We start from the raw sequence: 24,970 nt of genomic DNA, 5'->3' as shown, positions 1-24,970 counted from the left end.
TACCAGCCCTGGGACCATGGAAGAAGGTAGGTCCCTGGGGCTTGTTATGCAGTAGTATAACCTAATGGATGAGCTAATGCCTAAGGAAAGATGATGGCCCTGAAGCATCCCGTGTCTGGCCATGCAGTGGATAAGCCAAGGGCAAAAGCTGTGGTACCAGTCTCCATAGTATTATTACACGTGATCCCTGACACTTGAGTCTTGACCCTAAACACCAGGAAGAGATTTTGCTAGGCTGCCAAAAAGGAATGGAGGCTACGAACTCCAAACTCAGCTAGCCATTGAAAAACCTATCGTTAATGCACTGTATTAGGAAGTGGGACTTGGGGAGGGAATCTGTTCGCGAGGGTGGGACCTTTAGGAAAGGGATTGGTGCCTTTACGACAGAGCCACTTCATTCCTTGTCACTGACAAAGCCTCAGAAGGCATGGGATAAATGATCTGCCTAGAGTTCTGAGTTTGCTCAACTGTGGAACTACAAGCCACCAGATTGGTGATCATTCCTGATAGCGGCACACTGGAGTCAGACAAGTGGAGGCTGGGCTGACAGCATGGGCAGGGCAGACTCCATCAGATGAGACAAGAAGGAGGTGCGCAGTGCCTATGGACGCCACCTGAGTGGGGGCAGAGGATACGGTAACCTGAGGCCCAGGAAGAGGGGCAGACCTGGCGACTTGTCAACTCCTACAGTGTGACCGGAAGTGAAGCTTTTGTTCTTCCTCACAATTCATGAGTCCTCTTGGGCCAACAGGGAAACAAGCTTCCTGCTTGGAAAGAGGAAGAAATGAAGACTACAGTCTTCATTTGTTCAATTGTTCTTCAGTTCATTCAAGATTAAACTTCTAGCCAGATATTATGGTGGGTGATATATTGTATACCCTAATAAAATTTGCCTGAAGATCAGAGAGACAAAGGAACAAGCCACATCTTACCTCTAGGACTCTTCAGCCTGAAAAGGCTTCTAACTGAAAGGGACACTTCTGCCCAAAAGCCTTTAGTTCCTGTTTCCTCACGCCTTATATACCTTTCTCTGCCCAGCCATCACTTCCTGGGATTAAAGGCATGTGTGCTTCCCAGTGCTGGGATTAAAGGTGTGTGCTACCACTGCCTGGCTCTGTTTTCTCTCCTAGACTGGGTCAATCTCATGTAGTCCAGGGTGGCTTTGAACTCACAGAGATCCAGATGGATCTCTGCCTCCCACTTGCTAGGATTAAAGGAGTGTGCCACCACTGTCCGGCCTCTATGTTTAATCTAGTGGTTTATTCTGTTCTCTGATCTCCAGGCAAATTTTATTAGGGTACACGTGGTGGCACGTATCTTGTGATCCTAGCATTCAGGGGACTGAGGCAGGAGCTCATCCAGGACTACAAAGACAGCCCTTGTCAAAAAATAAATAGTAAGGCCCATTTCCCTATTGGTACTGGTCTTGATTTTCTCTTATGCATGACACCATCCCTTTGGACAAAAGTCCAGCCATTTAACTCTCCAAGGCTGGATGTGCACAGGAGATAGAGGTGTTGAAGCCCACACATTCTACAGCACCTGTGCTGCCTCTGCTGGGATGTGGCTCAGCAGCTCTCATCCCTAGGCCCACCTGGTTTCCAAGACATCCTACTGTCTGGGCCTCAAGTGTCTACCAGTTGCCTATTCTAACAGGAGGAAAGACGTAGTATACCAACAATTATACAGGCCAGTAGGAGCCAAGGAAAAACCACTGTGGAGGCACATACTTCCTGTTGCCTTTACTTTCTCAGTGAAGTATGACACAAGGTCACCAAATGGAGAGAGTCCCTGTAGGAAGAAAGAAAAGGGGCCATGAGCAAGAGCCAGGAGGATTCAATGAAAAAGAGAAATGTATTCCAACCACACCCTAAATGCATGCAATGAAATTTCATATGAGATTACATAAATACAGGAAATTACCATGTCAAACAAAAGTTTTAAAAATAGAAAAAGGATGCTACCTTTGAATACTATGGCCATAAACCAGTGCAGACCCAGCCAGGCTTATGGCTTTCTCTGGTTACATAATGGAAGCACGGGGTAGCGGAGGGGAGTGGACCTTACCAGCGTTCAGTTTTGCAAGCTAAGTTGAATGAAGAGAGGTGGGAGAAGGAATGGAACGCGATTCAGGGACATGGTGACAAGGTGACAGTGGGGCTTAGGAGATGGTTCAGCTGGTAAAGAACTTCCCTTCCAGCCCTCACAGTTTGGGCATGAACCCCAGGGTCTGTGTGAAAAGACAGGAATGGCAGTGTGCAGCTGTAATGCCAGTCCTGGGGAGGCAGAGGCTGAAGGACCTCTAGGACTAGCCAGCCTAGCTGAATAGGTGATCCCAGGTTTAGTGAGAGAGCCAGTCTCAAAGAGAAGATAGAAAATGAAGAAGACACTCAATATGGACCCGTGGCCTCTATGCACACACATTCAAGTATGAACGTATACATGTGTGCACATGTAAATTTGAAAAACTTTAAAGCTGGACTCCAAGCTGAGTATAGTGGTAAGGAAGACAGAGAATGAGACAGCAAAGGGGCGGTAGAGCGAAGATGCTTTGGGGGCTCAGTACCGTTGAGGGCAGGGTAGCCGAGGACGTGAGCAGCGAGGAACTGAGGCCAGCACAGGAGGCAGGCATGCTTGCTGTGGGCCCAACCATGTGACTGTTATAGGTTGTGGCCGTGGGAGGAAAGGCTAAGAAAGAAGGAGAACTTTGGAGAACTCAAGAACTGAGATTAGTCCACATCTATGTTGGCAGTGAGTTGGAAAGACCAGAGAGGGAGCCTGCCCGCCTGGGCAGCCATGAAAAGGCTGTGAACGGTTGGACGGGCATGACATTCAGAACCAGGAGTTCTGGAAGTGCAGAAGGTGAAAGGTGTGTGTGTGTGTGTGTGTGTGTGTGTGTGTGTGTGTGTGTGTGTGTGTGTGTGTGTGTGTTGGGGGTGGAGGAGGGGTGTGGAAATGACAAGAGAAGAAAGAATAGCGCACACGGCATCCATAGGTACACCTAGAGGAGGCGAGTAGTGTATAAAAGCTGTGTTTGAGGCGGCAGCGGGAGACATGATGTATTCTGCAGTGCACCAAGAAACTTGGTCCCATTTGACACATCGCTACCCACTCAGCAGACTGCTTTATTCACCATTTGTAAGGATATGAAAAGAAGCCAGGCAAAAAGACATGACATGTTAACTATCGGCTCTATGGAGAGGGCCTCTACCCTGGCTCAGGGCTGATGTGAGACTCCATTAATATGGAACTGTGCCTACTGTATTCAGTTGGGGAGGCTAGAAATCCAGAGCGATGGGCCTGGGGCTCACATTACCACTTGCTCTTGCCTTTGTTCCTAGGAAACGTAATAGGCAGCTTGGAACAGTGTACCATTGTTCACATGATATGGGTGGGAGGATTAAGCCCTTAATTAATCAGGGAATGGGTAATTGATCATTGTTAAGTCCCTGCAAGTAGTCACGATTACATATGGGCCCATGAAACTGATCATTGTCTTTTTCACTGCAAATGGCCGCGGTTGCTCATGAGTCATTTTGCAATGAATGCTGATTCATTGTTTGCTGCCCTGGGAATGGAGATTAGGGGCTTGGTGGAGCCCGGAGTTTACTGTGTAGAAGCCTTCCCTCTCTTCACGTCAGCCCCTGCAAAGGGGGAGAGCTTCAGATTTAAATACACCTGGAAGAATAAAGGAGCAAGAGAAGAGAAAGGCTCAATTCCCAAACGTTTCTAACAAAGGTGGCTTGAATTTACCAACCAAGAAAGCCTGCATGCAAAGTTAGGTTAAGGAGAATTCTGAACTGCAGTATTAAACCTTGATCTTGACCCCCCCCCCCAAATCTGGCACCCTCTTTGTGGGGGCAAAGGAAAAGAAGGAGAGGAAGGGAAGGAATTATAAGAATTATAGAGTGGCAGCCAGCAAAACTTTTAAATTCACCTCCGTTTCCTGGCTTTAATGGTCTCAAGTTAAAGATTAGCAATCAACGCCTTCAAGCTATTCTCTGCCCCACCCCCGCCAAAAGAAAAAAAAATACCCTTTCTCAGCAATGTTGAGTCAAAGAAAGAATCAAGGGGGCTTTTTCAAGCCACAGCACCTGCCCTGTGTCTCCCACCAGACCTGTGGTTAATGTAGCAGGAGAGCATCCAAAGAGGAAACAGGAATGGATACAGGTCTGTCACTGCCCTGTGCACAATGCAGTGTCTCCAGTGACATCAGCCAGTGAGATGGGAAACAAAGCTCCCCCAAGAATCTTCCCCAGGGTTTATGTAATTGTCAGGCCTGGGATGGGGTAGGTGGCACAGGGTGCCCCCCCCAGCTCTGTACCTCTGTTGGGATGGGGTAGGTGGCACAGGGTGTCCCACCAGCTCTGTGCCTCTGTTGGGATGGGGTAGGTGGCACAGGGTGCTCCACCAGCTCTGTGCCTCTGTACGTGCTTTTTCACACAGAAGCGGGGTAGATGATTTCTTCTGCCTGCTGCACTCACTTATTTGGTCGGGCGGGTGGCAGTTCCTGTGATTAGTTAAGAAACCGGAGAGCAGGTCAGCCTTCTTTGACCTGCTTAAGTTACCACACCCAGCACGTCCACAACACTCCTGGGCACTCCCGGGAGCCAATCAATGCAGGTGGCAGGTGTGCTGGGTAAAGGCACCGGAGTTAACGGCAGATGTAGAGCTACAAAGTAATATGGGGGGTCGGGGGTGAAGGTTGTTTGCTTGGACTGGGCTAGGGCTCAGCTGATCAAGTGCTCACCTTAGCATTCTTGAAGGCCTTAATCCGTGCCCAGCACTGCATAAACCTGGTGTGGTGGTGCATGTCTACAATCCTACCATCCAGGAGAATCAGGAGTTCAAAGTCATCCTCAACTATATAATGAATTTGGGACTTGCCTGAAATAAAGGAGACCATCTCAGAACAAAAAAAAAAAAAAAAAAAAAAAAAAAAAAAAAAAAGCATAGTGTGCTCATCTGACATTTCTTTAAGTCAGAATATCTCTTAAGGAGTTTTGTTTAAATAAGCTTTTATTGAGTTTTTATTGACTAGTGCACAAACCAAAGCATCGTTGTGGATAAGAACCATACCCCACAGCAAGCAGATCAGGAAAACTCAGTTAAAACACAGAGTTTCTTCTTTGTTTCTCCTTTCTGAGTGTTTTGAAAATTCCTTTCCTGGGGGAGATGTGAATAATGTCTACCCCACCTCTTAAGGTCCTAATGACAGGGTGAAATATGATTCCACCATAGCTCCCACTGGAGAACCAATGAATTTATTGGGCTTGCTTACACCACGTGGATGAGGGGCTGCTGGCAGAAGCCTGGGAGGGCTCAAGGCAGCTGCGTCAAGAAGTCTTGACTCAGCATGGATGAGACTCCTTCATAGCCACATGGATGGAGCCTCCTTCCTCAGTCTTCCTGACATGTATACTCTAGACCTTCCCCAACACCCAGAGGACAGAACTGCATGCAAATTTGCACACAGAATTCCACAAGGCAGAAGTGCATACAAATGTTTAGAAGGAGTGGCCAGATTCTCTGGTGAGGGTCCAAGGGCCCTCCTGTCCCTTCCTTCTAGGAGAGAATGTCAACAGTCCGAAGATTTGAGTCTAAGGTACATTCATGCACAGGCACAGCAGATCTCGTGAAGAGAGCAGCAGTTTGCCCGGAATGCTAACACCTTTCATATTGAGAACCCTGGAGAATTCTTTATTCCTGAGGTACTGGACCGGTTAAGACCATGTAAGCTTTGCACATGAGCTTCTTGCAGCAGATGTTTCAAAAGGCAGCCCCTCTGTCTTAGGTGTTCGCTCAACCACTCACCCCTAGCTCCTCTCTTGGCACTCTCCCTCGCCAGCTTTCACGGTCCTCATGCCCCTATCAACCTCCACCCACCTCCAGCCCTTCCTCTAAGACCCACACCAGGTCTTCAAAGAGTACCCATCAGCTGTTTGGGTCACCTTTTAAAAGCATCCGTGCTTAGGTATTGATGGATGATAATTTTCATAGCATTATGTACTGTGTTTGCATTTAAATCTGACTTCAAGCTGAAGGACTAGAAACTCAAATCCTCCAACATGGGTGTCTTCTCTCTTTCTGCTGCTGAACAGAATGAGACTGTCTTCTCAAGAACCTGACAGGATGTTCCTCATGCAGGGACTGGAGCCACTGGGCATGTTTGATGGCCATAAGCTATGATGCCACAACTCTTGGTTCTACCAACGTTCACTCAGCACTGACAGACAAAGATTTCAGTTGTTTATTTTCAACTTTGTGACTCTGACTCAAATCAATGAAGGTAAATTCTGTGGCAAAGAGTCATCCCATGACACCACTTCCCCTCCCAAGCCCTCTATTAGGACAGGGTGTTAGTGGTTAGGGTTCAGGACAATGGCAGAGGGACAGGATCGGGCATTTAAAATGTTTTAAGGGATGGTGGATGAAGAGCTTTCCAGTACAGCTGGATCTGATGATGGTGGTTCCAAGTGGGAGAAAGGAGATGTGAGAGGTGTGGGAAGACCGAGTTCCACTACATGTCCCAGTGAGACAGCCACCAGAAGGCACTGTCTAGAAGACCTCTAACACTGGGAAATGGGGACTGACTTTAAGCCACCTGGACACAAGGAGGAACTAACAGCACAGACATGCAGGACAGTCCATAGACACAGAATATCACACAGAGGCACTCGAGAGTCATGGTTGTGCAGAAGGAATAAGAAAGGTTTCTAGATCCAGAACATTCTGTAAAGCATAGGACCCAGGGCTAGCCAGAGTCTCAGTATCTCACCACAGTGATCACCCTTGGTAACTCTGCTGAACCACTGGAATCATCAGAGGAACATTATATTCTCCATTCTCCAGAACCAGGAATTATAAATCAAAATCTACAGCATCTCTACACACAAGAGGAAGATATAATGAAGTCCTAGTTCCGAGAACCTCATAATATGGCTCTGTTTGGAAATGGTCTATGTATAAGTCATTCAGATGGAATCATAAGAGTGGCCTTTGGTCCAAAGGAGGGGAAATAAGATGAAAGTGGTCACATACACAAAAGAATGGAGAGGAGGTTTGTGGCACCAGAAGCAGAAACTTGAGAGATGTGACTACAAGCCACCAAGTGATGGCTGTCAACAGAACCACAGAAATATCCAGAAAGGGTTGCTGTTAAGGTGTTAAAAGATAGGACCCTGTCCGCAGCTTGAGGCCAGGAGGCCTCAAACATGGTGGGACAGCAAATGTCTGTCAGACATCTCCAACGTGTGGGCCTCATGAGTGGCAGAATAGCTAAGGATGCAACCCAATGCAAACTTGTAAACTTAAAGTATGAGATTCTTTGAAGAACTATTTGGTTTTATTTAATTTTTAATTGAGAATTGCATAATTTGTTTTGATCAAAATCTATCCTACTCCCCCCACCCAACTTTATGCGATTGCTCTTTCTTTTTAAACTCAGAGTCCATTCAATGCTTCCTGTAGATGCATGGATGTGGGACTATCTACTGGAGCATGGGAAGCCTCTAAGGCCTGCATCCCTAACTGACTCTCCTTCCCTCAGCAACTATCAGTTATCACTAGTTCCTGGGATAGAGGTAGGACTTCATGAATGCTGTCCCATCCATACTAGGATAGGGGCTGATATGCTCTTGTGTTGACCTTGTGCGTGCAATCACAGACACTATAAGTTCATGTGTGCAAAGACCCTGTCATGCCCAGCAAATTAGGCTTTGCTGCAGATGTCCACTATCTCTGGTTCTTAATCCTTCTGTTCTCTCTTCCACAATGATTCCCAGGTTTTGCAGGGAAAGCATGTGATATAGATGTCCCATTTAAATGATATTGGACACGTTTAGGGTGGTGTGGCTACAGATTAAGATGTCCCACTCATTGTTGAACCCTCCTTGATTTCTTATTCTCTACTTTTTGACCAGTATTAATCACCACCTGCTACAAAAAGAAGCTTCCCTGATGAGGAATGAGAGATGCATAATCTGTGTGTGTATTTGTAGAGGGGATAATAGTATTGAGTTCTTGCTGAGGACCTATGACCTAATCAGTCACAGGGTTTTGACCCAGTTAATAGGACTAGGTATGAAGTCTATCTTGTGGAGTGGGCTTTAAATCCAATAAGAAAGTGCTTGGTTATTCTCATCACATTCATGCTACTATTGTACCAGTGAGGTTTTCCTGCCAGGCTAGTCATTATTATACCTCACAGGTTTGCATCTGGGTAAGAGTGTGGAGTATTTTTCTCCCTTAGTATTATAAATAGAACTTTCCAGCACTATAAAAGCGAGCAAGATGCAAAGCCACAAGGGTTTTTTTTTCTCTTCATATATATTTTTCTACAAGGGCACGTGCGTGCTTACACACACACACACACACACACACACACACACACACACACACACACACCTTGATTGCATGGTTCTTGAGTATAAACTTTGTAGATAACAAGGTTGTGTTGCAGGGTCAAAGGGTTTGAACATGCCTGCTAATCAGCCAGTGTGCACCTTATTTTTGTCATCTTGAAAACAAACAAACAACAACAAAAAGAAAGGCAGCACCATCACTCTCGAGGATCTTCCTGGCCACTGCTGCCCTGGAAGTAGGTAGTTGACCTTCTTCTGGCTTCAATACTGTAAACCTACTAAACTTTCAAACCTCAAATCTGCTGTTTTTAACCTGATATTCTGACCTTCATCTGCTCTTCTAGTTAAAAACAAAACAAAACAAAACAAAACAAAAAAAAAACACATCTAGTTCTTTCTATCCTCAGGGCGACATTTACGGAACACCCTCCTGAAACACCATCTCACACAGCTAACAAGAGAGTACCACAGATCTCCTTGCTATGAAAAAAAAAATCTCTTTGGGGATAAAAATTGTCTTTTCCAGAACTGGATACATTTCATCATTTTTTCCAATTTTTTCCCAACATTGCTAAATGAAAAACTGAAATAAAAATTAAATGTACTGAAGTCAAGAGACTGTTGAACTTAAGAGTGATGGACTGTCATGTTTGGTGAAGTTGGAGACTATTAGCCCCAAGATGGCAAGAACTGGGGGTTTCAATACTAAGGGTGAAGCTAGAGGCTGGCATGCTATTTCATGGAGGCTTTGCTCTACCACAAACTCCAGCCGAGGGATGCAGCCTAACTATAGGTTCAGAAGCTTCAGGACCAGCCTGTGGTGAACTAAAACCTATGAAACTATGAGCAAAAACAAACCTTTCTGTAGTGAGTAGCTATTCCAGCTTTGACCTGGAAGCACTACCCCCAATGAGGCTTCCAGTAACTGTCATGCCTACCTATGGCCTGTCCCTGAGGCGGGCCAAGACAGGATCCCTTAAGACCTGAGATCCGGATGTGCCAGCTCTCTTGGTTCCTGGTAATCCTGGATGGTGGATGGTAGACCAAGCAGAGTTCTCCAGAGAACTGCACCTCACCTCTCCAGGATCCTGTAAACTATCCCTTTACTTGTAGTAAAACCCCCAAATGGCCGGGTGGTGGTGGCGCACACCTTTAATCCCAGCACTCGGGAGGCAGAGGCAGGTGGATCTTTGTGAGTTCCAGGCCAGCCTGGGCTACCAAGTGAGTTCCAGGAAAGGCGCAAAGCTACAGAGAAACCCTGTCTCGAAAAAACAAAAAAGAAAAAGAAAAAAAAAAAAACCAATGAACCTCCCTTTTAACTACATGGAGCTGCCTTAATACTTCCACCAATATCTTTTCCTCATTGCAAATTGATAATCTTCCACATTTTAATGTAGCAACAAAAAGCTGATGGGCGCAGTCCCCAAAAGAGCTAAGTTCAGAGTTCATAGTTTGTTGTTTGTTTGTTTGTTTTTTGTTTTTGTTTTGAGATAGCCTCATGTGCCCTAGCCAGACTTCTAACTCCATAGATAGTCCAAGATTACCTTGGACTTCTGACCCTCCTGCCTCTGCCTCCCCAGTGCTGAGATTACAGATGTGCGCTGCTGTGTTGATTTTTTTGAGGTGCTGGGGATCAAGCCCAGGGATTCGTGCATGCTAGGCGGGCACTCTACAACTGAGCTGACACCACAATGTCATCTTCGAAGTTCATTTACCGCACCAGCACACTAAGGTGTCAATAGTGAAACGTTGACATAACTCCCTGAAAGGTTTTTCTGTCTATCCCGCAAGTGGTTTATCTGTAAATGACTGTTTCTCAGAGCTTCCTGAAGCCTCAGAGGCATGTGAAGGGGACTGATCTGTTCCACACCATGCCAAAACAACAAAGTACGGACATCCATGGAGAGAGAGTGGGAACCCATGTACTCACCTGGGAAACTGGAATTCACAAGTAGCATTGCTCTCTTAGACCTTGTGAGGAAACTAGGTGAAACAGAACCTCGAGCTATTCCCAGTGGACTGCTACCTATCCACACAACTGGCTGGAGCAGCAGAGTTGTCCACAGTTTCCACCTGGCTGCATATGGATGTATGAGTGCCTGGAGAGTTCACTCCCCTCTCAAAGCCACCCTCTACCGACAGAACTTTTCAGGAGCATCTAGGTAGGCACAGAAGATACACAGCCCTGCATACATACTCCCATCCCAAGAGCAGAAGACACCTGCCATCATACCTTCCTCTCAGAAGCATTCCTAATTCTTTTTTTTTTTTTTTTCAGAGCTGAGAACTGAACCCAGGGCTTCTACCACTGAGCTAATTCCCCAACCCGCAATCCTAATTCATATGCCAGCCAAGAACATGTCTTTTTGGTATTGAATACCTCTGCTTTTAAAAAGAACAATCTCACCGAGCCTGGTAGCACAGGCCTGCAATGCCAGCAACTCTGGAGACTGAGGCAGGAGGACTGGACGTTCAGAGTCTGACTGGGTTACAGAGTGAGTCCAGCCAGAGCAACTCAGTAAGATACTATCTTAAAGTAAAAAGCAAACGAGGGGTCTGGAGAAATAGCTCAGTAAAATGCTCACTGTACCGGCATGAGGACCTGGGTTCCCTCTCCAGAACTTACATGGTGGGATGGTCTGGAAATAAGCAGATCCTTGGGGACTGCTGGCAAGTCTACTTAGCTAAATCAGAGGTTCTGGGTAACAACTGAGAGGCACTACCCATCCCCCTCCCACAAAAAATAAAACCCACATTGGTGTTTTGAAGAGGGGCACTCAAGGCTGAGCTCTGTTTCCCACACCCATGTGCATGTGTTCCTGTAGACACACATGCAGAGGCCCGTGTGCATCTACAAATGAGATCAAGAGGGCTACAAAGTGGTAGAGTGCTTAAGTAGCATATTCAAAACTCTGGGTTCTGTACCCAGGAAGGAAGGAAGAGGTGGGTGGAGAGGAGGGAACGGAAGGGAAACAACTATTTGTTCTACTCGTTGGGAATGTTTAATCTTGTGAGAGAGAACATGCATGTGTAATGAGTAAAGAAGTTGACCTTCCATCACTGCTTACAGCCAGTCTTGGAGAAACAAAGGCTACCTAGTGATCTTGTGACCAGAGCCCTTTAGCTGTCAGCCGCCCCCATGCAGAGCCTATGGTACATGATGGCTCATCTTCAAATGGACCAAGCAAAGAGGTAGGAGACACATGCTAAATCCAGACACCTCTGGGTTTGATCAGCCTCTGCCATCTATGAACTGTTTGCTCTGACATCGAAGCTTTCTGGCTTTCAATTTATTCACGCATAGAATACAAATCATAATATGCACCTCTAGGAAATATTATGAACTTAAACAATGTGTGTGTCATCCACCTACCCCTTGGTGAGCCTGAAATGTAGCACTTGCTCATCCAGAGTCAATTGTTCTTGTCTACTTGACACAAATCTAGAGGTATCTGGGAAGGGAAAACCTCAACTGAGGAAGAGTCTCCATCAAATTGGCCTGAGAGCACATCAGCAGGTCATCTTCTTAACCGTCAATTAATGTAGAGGGGCCCAGCCCACTGAGCATGATGCCATCTCTGGCCAGGTAGGTCTGGACTGTATGAGAAAAGTGACTGAGCAAGGCAGAGGTGCAAGCCAGTTAGCAGCGTCCTTCATGGTCTCTGCTTCAGTTCCTACCTCCACGTTTCTGCCTTGGCCTCCCTCAATGATGGGTGACTGTACCCTGTAAGGTGAATGAACCCTTTCCTCCCCCAGTTAGATTTGGTCAGGGCTTTATCAGGGCAACAGAAAAGCAAACTAGGACAGCCAGGCCAGAGCATGCTGGGAGAATGAGCCCGCCCGCGTGCGGGATGGTGACAGGGACGATGATAACAATGATAGAGGCTTCCCTATGCTGACATTTATGGCATGCCAGGCCCTATTCTAAACATGCAATGTGGATTGTTTCACACCAGCTCTGTATCCACAGAGACCTGGTGAGGTGTTCTACAGATAATGAAATCCAGGCAGAGGGAAGTGGGACTGGGTGGATAAAATGTAGCTTTGCAAGCACAGTGAACTGAGTTGCAGCCCCAGAACCCATTAAAAAAAAAAAAAAAAGCGCCAGGCGGTGGTGGCACACGCCTTTAATCCCAGCACTGGGGAGGCAGAGGCAGGAGGATCTCTGTAAGTTCGAGGCCAGCCTGGGCTACCAAGTGAGTCCCAGGAAAGGCGCAAAACTACACAGAGAAACTCTGTCTCGAAAAATAAAAAATAAAAAATAAAAAAAATAAAAAGCTGGGTGTAGAGCTGCACACTTGTGATCCTGGTGATGGCAAGATGGGAGGTGGACCTCTGGGCCCTTTGGCCAGCCGCCTGAACCACCTGAACCTGCTGAGTTCCCGGTTCTTTCTCAAAACACAAGGTAAGCTGTACCCGAGGAATGAAATCCGAGGTTGTCTTGTCTACAGGCTTTATCTCTGCACTTGTTTTATGCTTCATGATAGGCACGGACACCTTACTACCAGATTCCCTTTAAGCGAAGTATTTGACTTTGGAATGTGCGACATCCTCCCAAACTTCTCCTCACTCACACCATTTTGTCCCATGGACTTGGAAAAGCCTGCGTAAAGATACACAGAAGGTGTCTTTCCCTTTGGGGGTTGCCTTTCTTTTGCCATTCAAAATATAACCCCAATAAACCATTGCTCTGGAAATGAAGACTGGAAAGGCGAAGTGGCACTGCACACCTACCCACCGGGCCCAGGTCCAACGTGCTGACATCATTGGTGCTGCGGGCAGGGGTGGGTGTTAAAACAACGAGGAACACATCTACCAGCGTGGCCAAGGCTCAGCTTACCACCACCACTGATGCTGGTGAGAAACTGATGTGGTACCGCACACTTGACAGCATGGTCTGGCCCAGCATGTTGACATCGCCAACGCTGGCAAGGGTGTGAAGCAAGAGGAACTCTCATCACAGCTGGTGGAAACAGTAAACAGTACATTACAAAATTAAGCATGCTCTAACACACCACCCAGCAATCACATTACTTTTTATTTACATAGTTCAAAACTATGTCCCCACAAGCCTGCATATGGATTTTTATGGAGGTGTGTGTGTGTGTGTGTGTGTGTGTGTGTGTGTGTGTGTGTGTGTGTGTGTGAAACTTGCAGGCAATCAACATGTCCTCCAGTCAGTAAAGGGTAGACTTTACTAGTGTGTCAGTCAGCTCCCCAGCAACTGGGCACAAAGAAAGGCTCACTGTTTCAGCAATTTAGGTCTACGATGAATTAACACTGTTGCTTAGCAGCCAGTGGTAGGGCAGGACACGGTGGCACGATGGATGGCCTGGGTATGTGATAGAGCAAAGCACACACTGCAGAGATTTCACTGTGACCCGATCTGCGGGCGTGTTCTATGACAAGGTGTCTGGCCTCAGATTAGCAGTGGCCTCCAAGACACATACACAAATATGTAATCACCACACAAAAACACATACACACATACAAGCAAATACAAGCACATACTCATACAAAATTCATAAACATGCATATTCAGACACAAACACAGTAAATCCTTGTCAAGACCTCACTATTTCTTTAGCACGTGAAGGCATCCTGCCCTTTTAACATACCACATGAAGGTTTTAAGCCTTATCAGTTCCTAGCTTGGTGATCAACCAACACCTTAGCTGACAGTCAGCTGAGAGTGACAGCCATCCAGGAATGCACCAGAGGAAGTGGTAGGCCTGGGGGAGGGGAGGAGAGACCCAGGACAGCCCCAGGGACTGGATACAGCTGGCCCTGCTATTTGGTAGAGGCATCTCAAACTTAGTTTGTAAGACTTGAGCATCCTAAGGAGAAGGAGACAGAAAGAAAGGCTTCCTTACCTTCCTTGGCTCCTCTGGAGGATGGAGGCTTCAGTCCAGAGAAGCACCACAAACTTGAGGCACAGTGGCTACTTATCAGATACGGCTATGAAGAACCTCATCCACACGGCAAGGCTCCAGTCTCTACCACCAACATAAACTACCCCGGGGCACATAACCCACGGGTCTCACACACTTTTCTGAGTGTGCATACACACCCTCTCATCTGACCCCCACCCCTGTGACAGTATGAGCAGGTAACACATTACACTTCTGTCTTCTGTGGATGCGGAATCAGTTGGGAGAAGCAAAGTAGGGGTGTGTGTTGAGATCCCAGCCCACAGCAGGCCATGGGAGGAAGGCCTTGGGTTAGGGACCAACCTGGACTACAGAGCAAGACCCTGCCTGAGCCCGCGGGAGAAGGAAAGGGGCAGGGGGGCAGTTAGGTAAAAGGGAGAGGAAGAGTCTAGAGGGGAGAGAGGTTGGGAAACTACGGTCTGAAGCAGAGTTATCCGCTAAACAGGGTTCACACTGGCCTCTAATTGCAGAAGGTAGAACTTGAAACATTTCCTTTGTCTTTACAGTTATGAAGTGCTTCTTTTGAAACCTATTATTTTACTTTCATTTTAAGAAAGAAAAAGCAAAGAGATAGTTAATGGCCTTGGTCCTACCTCAGTCAGAGAGCAGATTCAGAAACAGGTCCATTAGGAGCTGGATTTCTCATAGAAGGATTTCTCATAGAAGGTGCCCTCTTTCTTTCTCTGTTTCTTTCTCTCAATAATGCAGGCTGTATTTTTATTTCTCTCTTTTATTTTTGTATCTTCTACATAGCCCATGCCAATCACACATTGAAAACATGCCTTTGAAGAGAATCTTGCCTCATCAAAACTGGATCCGCCTGGGCATAGCAGTGCAAGTCTGTCCCAGCATTCAGGGGGATGATGATGAGTTTGAGGCCATTCTGGGCTATGTTGTGGGACATTGTTATCATTTGTTTGCTTGTTTTAATAAAAAAAGAAAGAAACAGGGCTGGAGATAAGGCAGTTAAGAGAACTTTCTATTCTTCCAGAAGACCACAGTTCTGTTTCCAGCACCCACATCAGGAAGCTCAAAACCATCTGCAACCCCAGCTCCAGGGATTCTAATTGCTTCTTCTAGCCTCCACGGGCATGAGCACACACATGCTCGTACACAGACAGATAGACAGACAGACAGACAGACACACAGACACACACACACACACACACACACACACACACACACACACACACACACATCTTATTGTAAAAGGGAATGGAGAGATTGATTTGTACCTTTAGCAAAAACGTAAAAATACTTTATCGGTTCAGCCCAGTCATAGCCCTACTTCTGATTTACATCATAGCACTCTAAACGGTGCAAACAGCCTGTGCAAATGGTTCCCCTGAACATTCCTGAGAAATGTTCCTCATGATCAGGTAGGTTCAGAACAGTCCCCTGGAAGAAATGAAGTAGAGGACCCGCAACCTACTTCCCAAAAGCCCTACACAAGGTTTAACGAGCAGCTTTAATTTTATTGACTAAAAGGGAAGTTCTAATAAAACTGGAGGTGAGTCAAAGGCTTATTTCTGCGACTATGGATTGCCTCTCACGCACATTTCCTGTTAGTGGACTCTGTTTTGCTAGTGTGTAATTATACCACAAACCCACCATTAACCATTCAGAATACTAAAGTCTATTTCCTGATAAACTTGAGAAAGGTCAGAGGTTAACTGGGCCATGCCTAGTTAAAAATGTTACAGGTTTAGAATGGAGCCGCTCTCCTCCAGGCTGGACCTCACAGCGCTGGCAGAACCAGGGAGGGTTCCATGCTTGGGAAAGGTAGACACACAGGCCTGACTTAGTTACACAGCAATCAGTCTTAACTGCCATGCTAAGTAAAGCTGCCACGGCTTCCTGAAACCTCGGGGAACACAAAGGCTCTTAGTATAGACTCTAGACCGGTCTGATCCTCCCCGGAATGACCACACTTCCTTGCCCTTACTACAAGAGAGCAGAAACAGCTGAAATGCAAACCCCTCGTCAATCACACAGAATCAGATTTGTCACCAGGCTGCAAGTTTTCCTTTGGAAAATGAGTCATATATATATTAACAAAATGGCCCAAAGGGACTGTGGCAGGCAGGGAACTCCAGAGAAAACCCACAGAAGGCCCCGTGTGTGACCCCAGAAGAAAGCTGCAACCCAAACTCAGCCTTGATGCTTGGGAAGTTCATCTGAGGCATCTCTACTCAATGTTTCTCTGCAACACGGTTATTGAGTTCTATTTAGGATTCCAGTGAGCCTCTGTTGGTGATCACCAGTAACGGGTAGTAAGAGATGACGGGGACTACTCACCCTCTGCAGGTTCTTTCCCAAACTTCCTGAGGCCCAGGCTGAAGTGGGAAAGTGACTATGGGCCTGGGGTGTTTATGCATGAAAAGCAACCAGTAAACTCACACAATGGCTACACAGACTTTGAATTGTATTTCTGTTTCAACTAATTGCATGCTTTCTTTTTTAAATTCCTTCACTGATTAATTTTGTTATTTGAGTATTTCACACATGTGGGCAGTGCCTTCTGGTTCTGCTCCCCCTTTCCTTCTCTCCCCCATCCCTACCAACCCGCCCCCCCACTCCTTCCTCTCTTTCATTCCCTTTCCCAGGTTCATGACTTTAGGTTTGGTTTTCGTGACCTACTTGGGGCCACCTGTGTGAGCACTGGATTGGAACTCTTCCTGGAGCCTGGTGGAGTCATTAATAAGCACACAACTAAAAGCAATGGTCTCCCTCACCTCCTCCACTCCCGGAATCAATCAGCAGCGGATAACTGAGCAGGGAGGGGGGGGGGCCTCCTGAGCATAGCACCCCGCACACCAACTCATGCTTGACTGTTGAAGGGTCCATTCTTGTGCAGACTCTCAACTAATTACTGAAGTTCTTTATGTTTGCTATAATTAAAAACAAACATAAAGCTTTCCCCAAAGCACTTGAGTGCTGAAAATTCACCAACCTCCCTGGAGGTCAGCTCAGCATATTGCTGAGATAGATGCGCATTCCCAGACAAGAGAAGAATGTGTCAACAAAAGGGGTGTGAACTAACTTCTCCCGGGGACAAGCTAATGAAATGTCCAACTGAGGCGCCCCTCAGCTGAAGAGAGACTTCCTACATTTCTGCCACATTTCCTTACCACACATTCAAGGGTTTGGAGACAATCTTTCAAACCTCTGGCTCCTTTACTGAAAGAAAGGCCAATATTTTCAATCCTTTGAATCATCTAGTCTTAAAAAGAACTCTGGCTTGACTAGACGGGTTCACAGATGCTTATTCCGAGGGGAAGGGGGTAAGTGCTGACAATTTTCATACTTGAGAAAATAACCCAAAAGGTAAACATCAGATTTTCTTGATCTATATCTTTACATGTTTTTATTCTATTTTTTGTTGTTGTTTTTCATTTTTTAATTGAAAATAGGTTCTTCTCTCCTATACTACATCCCAACCACAGTCCCCTCTCCTCTAATCCTCCTACCTCACCTCCCCACCTCCCACATAGTTTTATTCTAAGGGCATGTATTTCTGACGCTGAAGGGCAGGCTAGTGCTTTTTAATTTATTTTAGTAAGCCTAAAAGATAATGGGTTTGTGTGTGCTGTTGTACTTTGCTTATGTACTTACCTCCTCCCCTGCCCCCTCCTGCTGGCCCATGTCTTTGCCCCAAGCAGTCCGCCCCCCCTTTCTTTTCTCGTGCCGTGTGCATATTTAAACCTGGGTTCTGCTTAAGAGAGAGGACATACCATATCGACTTTTCCCCTCCTTCTATTACCCTCTCTTGTCCCTCCCTTTCTTTCAATACCTTCCTCTAACCAGGATGGTGCCAGCAAGCCCAATAGCCTGAATTCAGTCCCTGGCACACTCCTAGTAGACAGAAAGAATCAACCTCCACAGGCTTCCCTCCAACCTCCACAAGTTTGCCATGGCACATGTGCACCCAGACATGCATAAAGTAAATAAATAAGTGAAAATTTAAAATTTTTGAAAAGTAAATGGGCAAATACAGATGAACCACATATTCCTTCCAAAAACAAAGTGCTGCTACTCCTAAGAATGAGAATAAGAGGAACAAGCTTTCTTTCTCTGATAAAATATCTCTATAAATAAAAATGCATTAAGCCGGGCAGTGGTGGTACATGCCTTTGATCCCAGCACTCGAGAGGCAGAGCCAGGTGGATCTCTTTGAGTTCGAAGCCAGCCTGGGCTACAGAGTGAGATCCAGGACAGGCACCAAAACTACACAGAGAAACCCTGTCTCGAAAAAAACCCAAATAAATAAAATGCATTGAAACAAAACCAAAAAAGTAGCCTATGTCCATTAGTTTAAACAAAAAATATATATACAAAAATGTATCACTAAAAAAAAATACAATGAAGCCGGGCGTTGGTGGCGCACGCCTTTAATCCCAGCACTCGGGAGGCAGAGCCAGGCGGATCTCTGTGAGTTCGAGGCCAGCCTGGGCTACCAAGTGAGCTCCAGGAAAGGCGCAAAGCTACACAGAGAAACCCTGTCTCGAAAAACCAAAAAAAAAAAGAAAAAAAAAATACAATGAAAACTGAAATGAACAAGAAAGGTATGCCAAAATATTATCAAGTGAGTATTCCAGGAACGGGCAGTTTTTCTGTCTTATCTCCTTTCTCCAACTCTCAGCTTTTGTACAATAAATAGTCTAGTTTGGGAACCCCTAAAGCATGAGCAGGAGAATAAATTCAGAACATCTAGTGAGGATGCCCTTGTAAACCTGACTTGAAAACATCTTCTGCTCTTTATATATGCAGCAAGCACAGGCATACATTTTAAAAAGAGAAAGACAGTAAAACACAATGTATTTAAAGAATGCAAGAGTATAAGGTACAGTGCTGCTGATTACTAATCCCAGTACTTGAGAGGTTGAGGCAGGAGGATCATGGGTTCACTGAGAGTCTAGGCTATATAGAGACCTTAAGTCAAAAGAAAGAACGGTTAGGAGAGATTTAAAAAAAGAATATAAGAAAAAGGGGAGGGAGGAAAGAAGAGGAAGGAAGAAAGGAAGGAAGAAGGGAAAGAGGGGGGAGAAACAGGAAAATATAAAAATGGAGGGCAAGGAAAGAAAAGAAAGTTGAAAAAAAAGAAGCAAAGCTGATGGGAAACATATAAAGACTCACGGTACAGAGCAATAGATGAACTCACGCTGCAGAGCAACATATAAAACTCACGCTACACAGCAATTGATGAACTTGCAAATGAGTTTATGAAAGATGCATCAACACTAATACTGAAGTAACTGTAGACTGAAATCAGATGCCATTTCCTATCCACGACACTAAGAAAGCTGTATACCAGTGGGATGCTATGTGGGGAGATAGAAATAGCCTACTGTCAAAAGCTGACTGTATTGGTGACCTTCTTTGAAAATAAATTTGTGGCATCCAGGAAAGGATATTTAGGTAGTTCCAGGACTCAGGAAGATGGGGCCAAAGCACAAAGGCATGGCCTTTCCATCAGCAGTATTGAAACGTGAGCCAAGTGGAAACAACCCAAAGTCTGTCAGTAAAAGGTAGAATCACAGTATCTCATAAAGTGCATTGAGAAACATTAAAATAAGACACAGTTATATGGATATAGATAAATGTTGTGGCATTAATGTGAATGGGAAACATAAATTACATAACAATGCACTATTAGTGCATCATTGTGGAATTTTCCTTTGATATAACTCCATTGTTATTTGTAGGGTTTTGTTTGAGACAGGGTCTCATGTAGCCCAGGATGGCCTCAAACTTGCTATATAACTGAAGTGGTCCAAATGAGAACTGTCCCCCACAAGCTCATATATTAAAACACTTGGTCTCCAGGTGGTGATGTTGTTTGGGGAGCTGGAGCCTTGCTGAAGGAAGCATGTCAGTGGGGGAAGGCTTAGAGAGTTTTAAGTCTCACCCCATTTCCAGTGCACTCTCTCTGCTTCCTGTGTGTTCTTGACATCTGGTCTCTCAGCTTCCTGTTCCCCCCACCATGCTTTCCCTGACAATATGGATGACTAGCCTTCTAGAACTGTAAGCCAAAGTAAACTCTTCATTACATTGCTTTTGGTCATGATTTTTTATCATAGCAACAGAAGAGCAGCCATGGATAACCTTGAACTTCTGATCTTCCTCTCTCTACCTTCTTGCCCCACCAAGTGCTGAGGTCACAGGCATGGGTCACAATGCCCAACTTTTTTGTGAATTTTCAAAGCACACAGGAAAATGACACATATTGAATAAATGCCAACTTCAAAACAGCCCATTAAACAACTATATATTATGAGAAATGCAGAATTTTTATTTCGGGCTGTGAGGCATATGGAGGTATACCTTATTGTTATCTGTGTTTTTTTAAGTCCTGATATGCTTCATAACTTAATAAACTGTTCACGTGACTTGTCATTTAAGAGCTTGAGCTACTTTAGCCAGAATAAGCTCTAGAGTGACGAGGATGAGCCCCCCCCCCCCCCCTCTGGACATAGCTAGAGAAAGGGTAATGGTTGGTTGGTAGTATAGCAGAGTGAATTGAGGACAGACACAGGAAGTCAATGGGGCTCGGGAGACAGAAGGGATGGGTGGGAAGGAAGCAATAATTGATCTGGAACCTCTGAAGGAGAACTAGACTCTGAGGTCAGCCAGAAGACAGGATTCCATAAGTAACTCGGTGGAAATGATTAAGGGAGAAGGGTTGCTACACTGGGAAGTAAAAGGACTCAAGGTCACAGGACATCCTAAAACGTGACAAAAGCAGACTAAGACACTGGTAGAAAAGGCTCAGTTGGTAAAGTGCTCGCTATGCAGACACAAAGACCTGATTTCTCAGCACCTGTGTAAAAAGCTAGTCGTGGTGGTATTCTCTTCCAATCCCAGGCCTGCTGAGGCAAAGACAGATGGATCCCTGGGGTTCTGTGGGCAGACAGCCTAGGTCCCAGTGAGGGACCTTGTCTCAAAAATGATGGACAGCTTCCCTGGAACAACAGCTTATGTGGACCTCTGGTCTTCACAGGCATGCATGCACACACACACACACACACACACACACACACACACAAAACTACGGTAGGCTAGAAGGAGAAAAGGAAGAAACTGTGGTCAGGTTCCTGAAGTCATAGAATAATGATAGCTGGATCCAGAGAATCAGAAACAATCTGGAAAACAAAAACAAAGCCACGTAGTAAGTGTGCTTTGCACATGAGATTTCCTCCGGCAGTCTGTGAGGGAAGACCCACCTGGAAGTCCTCAGCATTGAGCTGAGAGACGAAGACAGGGAAATTATTTGGTTTAAAAGTCAAATGCTTTGGTAGCTGGGAAGGAGCAGGATACGACCTTCCAATGTCTGACTTTACTTTTGCCTTAAGAAGAAAAAGAGTCAATTTAAAAAGCAAATGTCTAGGAGAGGTGACTTGGTTCCAGGAAGATACTCTGGCGCACTCAGTCTCGAAGTCACAGACTCTTGTGCAGCCTGCGAAAGAAAGGTGTTTTGACTGCTGCCATGGATGGAGGCTCTGCCTTTCCCACTCCAGCTTCCTCTACTGTTCGGCAGACTTTCAGGGGCCCCAGACGTTTATGGAATCTAAGGAGACAAGCTGAGTGTGCATTTTTCTTTGAGTTCAGAAAAACATGTTTACACAGCATGGAGTCATTTCCACATACGGTTATTGCTGGCCATAGACCGGTGGGAGGGGCTTCCAGGAATAATCTTACTGTCCATCCTGGCCAACTCACTTGGCATCATGATAGAAGGTTCCAGGCCAGGAGAATGAGTCTTGTGGAGTGAAACGTTAGGAGAGTCAATGTTTACAATAGAAGGAGTCAGAATAAGCTAGACTGTAGGGAATCATCCAAAGTGTCTAATATGAAGATGTATAAATCAAGGAAATACAAGGGAAAAGTTTAGCAGTGTACAGATGGTCCAAAAGGGTGCTGTGGCCTCTGCACATGGTCCTGTCTGGGGAGTTTGTCAGCTTTTGTGAATCTTTGCTGCTTCCTTTTCACTCTCTGTAAACCCTATTTCATATTTAGTTATACTTTAAAGAGACCCTCCAAACTGGTACCAGCTTCAGGTTCCCCAAAACTTAAATCCATTTCTACTTGTTAAAAATTCAATTCATAACAGTATGAATGATTAGAAATTCATGTCTTCTTTTCCCCAAAGAATACAAATTGCAATGTAGCCAAGCATCATTTATTTTGTGAAAATTTATGTAATCAGTGTTTTCCTAAATTTAATCCCAAAACCAAAGAATGGGGCCAAAATTGTGAATACAGCCATTCTTGTCAAATTTAATGACCTCTTAATGTTATGAGAGTTTCCATGAATTTTTATTCGTAATTTCTTTTTTTCATTACTATTTGGACAAAACTGGAAAAAATAACCAATAATCACAGCCTCTTTAAAAAATGAAAATGCCAGAAGTCTACCTACTGCATTAAGACTGAAACAATTCTGAAAAGCTGCTTGGAAAGTCACAAGAACTCAGAGTCCACTGAGACTGGATGTGGAGGGAATTCCATCCAAAACTAAAATAAAAAAATAAACGGCTGCAGACCCACAGTGGAAAACCACTTGATTTGAACAAAGAGCAAAGCCAACTTGGTGAACCCCGCCATTGCCACTGCTGACTCCCACTAGACAGCCCTCTGAGCACTTGCGTTGACTTCTACTGAGCCACTGAGTGGCCTCTTTCCACCCTACAGGTGGCCCTTGGTACTTCCCAGGAACCTGTGCAGACCTTTGGCCTCTCTTCTAAAACTGCCTTCTGTTCTGTCCGGTTTTGTTTAAGAGGAAGTAAGGACTTGTCTGCTTAAGAAAGGCTCTTCCTAACTCTCTCCCATCAGTTCTGACACCCCATGGAAAACATGAACACAGAAAGGCACCCAGACTTCCCAGGCCTTCTCTGTCCCCAGTACTCTCAAGCCCCAGGATGCCATGGCCTCCATCCAGCATCCAGCATCCACTCCAGGGCAGAGCACATTGGGAAGATAACTTAGGAGGAGCATCTTTTGTTACAGTTCACCAATAGTATGTAAATTTTTTTTATCAATTATACTTTTTGGGGTGAGGTCTCACGTACCGTAGGATAGGCCTCAAACTTAGTAGTAGCCAAGGATGATATTTAACTTCTAATTCTCCTGCCTCCACGAATGCTGAGATTATAAATGTATACCATCATACTCAGTTTATGCGGTACGAGGGATCAAACCCAGGGCTTCATGCATGCACTGAGCCACACCTCAGAGCTATCATAAGCAATTCTTTTTGTTTGTTTTGTTTGGGCTCACTTATGGGTTCTTTACTTTTTTCTTCCTTCCTTTTCTTTTCTTTTTTCTTCTCTCATTTCTCTTTTTCTTTTTTCAAAAAGAAAGAAAAAGCCAAAAAACAAAAATCAGTAACTTTGACTTGTCAAACTATAAAGCACTGGGTTAGAGAGGTGGTTTAGTAGTTCAGAGCACTAACTGCTCTTGCAGAGGACCAGGGGTCACTTGCCAGCACCCACGGCAACTCAAAACCACATGTAACTCGAGTTCCAAGGGACCCAATGTCCTCTTCTGACCTCCAGAGTCTCCTGGAAGCAAATGGTACACACACATACCTGCGGGCCTGACACCCGTACACACACACATAAAATTAGAGTAAATAAACAATTTTTTTAAATGGTTTTAAATGTCCCACCTGTGAGATCAAAAACAACATCACCCAGGACAATTAACAGCTCTCAGGGATGGAGGGGACCCAAGACAGTAACTATTCCTTCCTGTCTTTCTTCCCCAGGAAAGGGGATGGCTGTAAATCTGCTGATAGCCTTGAACTCTACAACCTCCAATCTCCAGTTTTATCGTTAATAAACTACCTAGTAGGCTAAAATGAAAATTAGCAACCATGCAGGTTAAAGGGAAATCACATCTCCCTTTTAGCTTGTGTTGTGTTCTGTTTTGCATGGCATGCTAACAAGATGAACCAGGTCACTGTATTCCCACTACCATGCCCTCCCATAGAGCCTTTACAGTGTTCAGGGGCCTGCTCCACAGCTACAGCACTGGAAGGGTTGCTGCTCTGTGGGCTTCCTCCCTTGATGCCCCTCGTCTCCCCTATGAGACAGACACACTCACCACCCTCCCAACATCATCTCAGCTGATCCTGGCCTCAGGGCTGGGATGGTGTTCACAGTGTCCAGAACCCAGGTCCCTTGGGTTCCCCTGAGCAGTGGTTCCTTAACAAAGCATCCATAATATCATGTGGAAATGCGACTGCCACTTTCTGTTTCTTCTTCTTTTTATTATTATTAGCAGGCACTAATTGTACAAAGTCGTAGTTTTATGATGATGCTTTCAAATATATACAAGGGATTTTAACCATATTCACTGGACGGGAGTATAGATGGTTATAAGTTGTCATGTGGGTGCTGGGAGTCAAACCCATCTGGAAGAGCAGTCAGTGCTCTTAACCACTGGGCCTTTTTTTTCCAACCTCTGTGTCTTATTTCTTGACTAGATTGGAAGACTTTTAGAGTAAGTCCTTTTTGACATAACTCTCTAAACTTCCTAGAAAAAAATTTCCTTGTGTATATGATGTATTTAATAAATATTAACTAACTATCCTAGTTTGTAGGCTAGCTAGATGGGTGGAGACTACCCATCATCCAGAAGATAATGTTTGCTTCTCATTTTCTACACCCAGCCAAG

At 45.3% G+C, this 24,970-nt stretch overlaps 1 long non-coding RNA gene across 1 annotated transcript in view; it reads right to left on the bottom strand.

The window, feature by feature from the left end:
- Positions 1-12,981: 12,981 nt before the first annotated feature.
- The window catches only part of LOC143273361 (uncharacterized), a 35,745-nt gene continuing 23,756 nt past the window's right edge, over positions 12,982-24,970 (bottom strand). The window contains exon 3 of the long non-coding RNA XR_013051421.1: positions 12,982-13,326. This is a non-coding gene — a long non-coding RNA (uncharacterized LOC143273361). The remainder of the gene's footprint in view (positions 13,327-24,970) is intronic.

Source organism: Peromyscus maniculatus, chromosome 5 (genome assembly GCF_049852395.1).
Source record: "Peromyscus maniculatus bairdii isolate BWxNUB_F1_BW_parent chromosome 5, HU_Pman_BW_mat_3.1, whole genome shotgun sequence".
Taxonomy (NCBI): Eukaryota; Metazoa; Chordata; class Mammalia; order Rodentia; family Cricetidae; genus Peromyscus; species Peromyscus maniculatus.
This window is presented reverse-complemented; position numbering and strand designations above follow the sequence as displayed.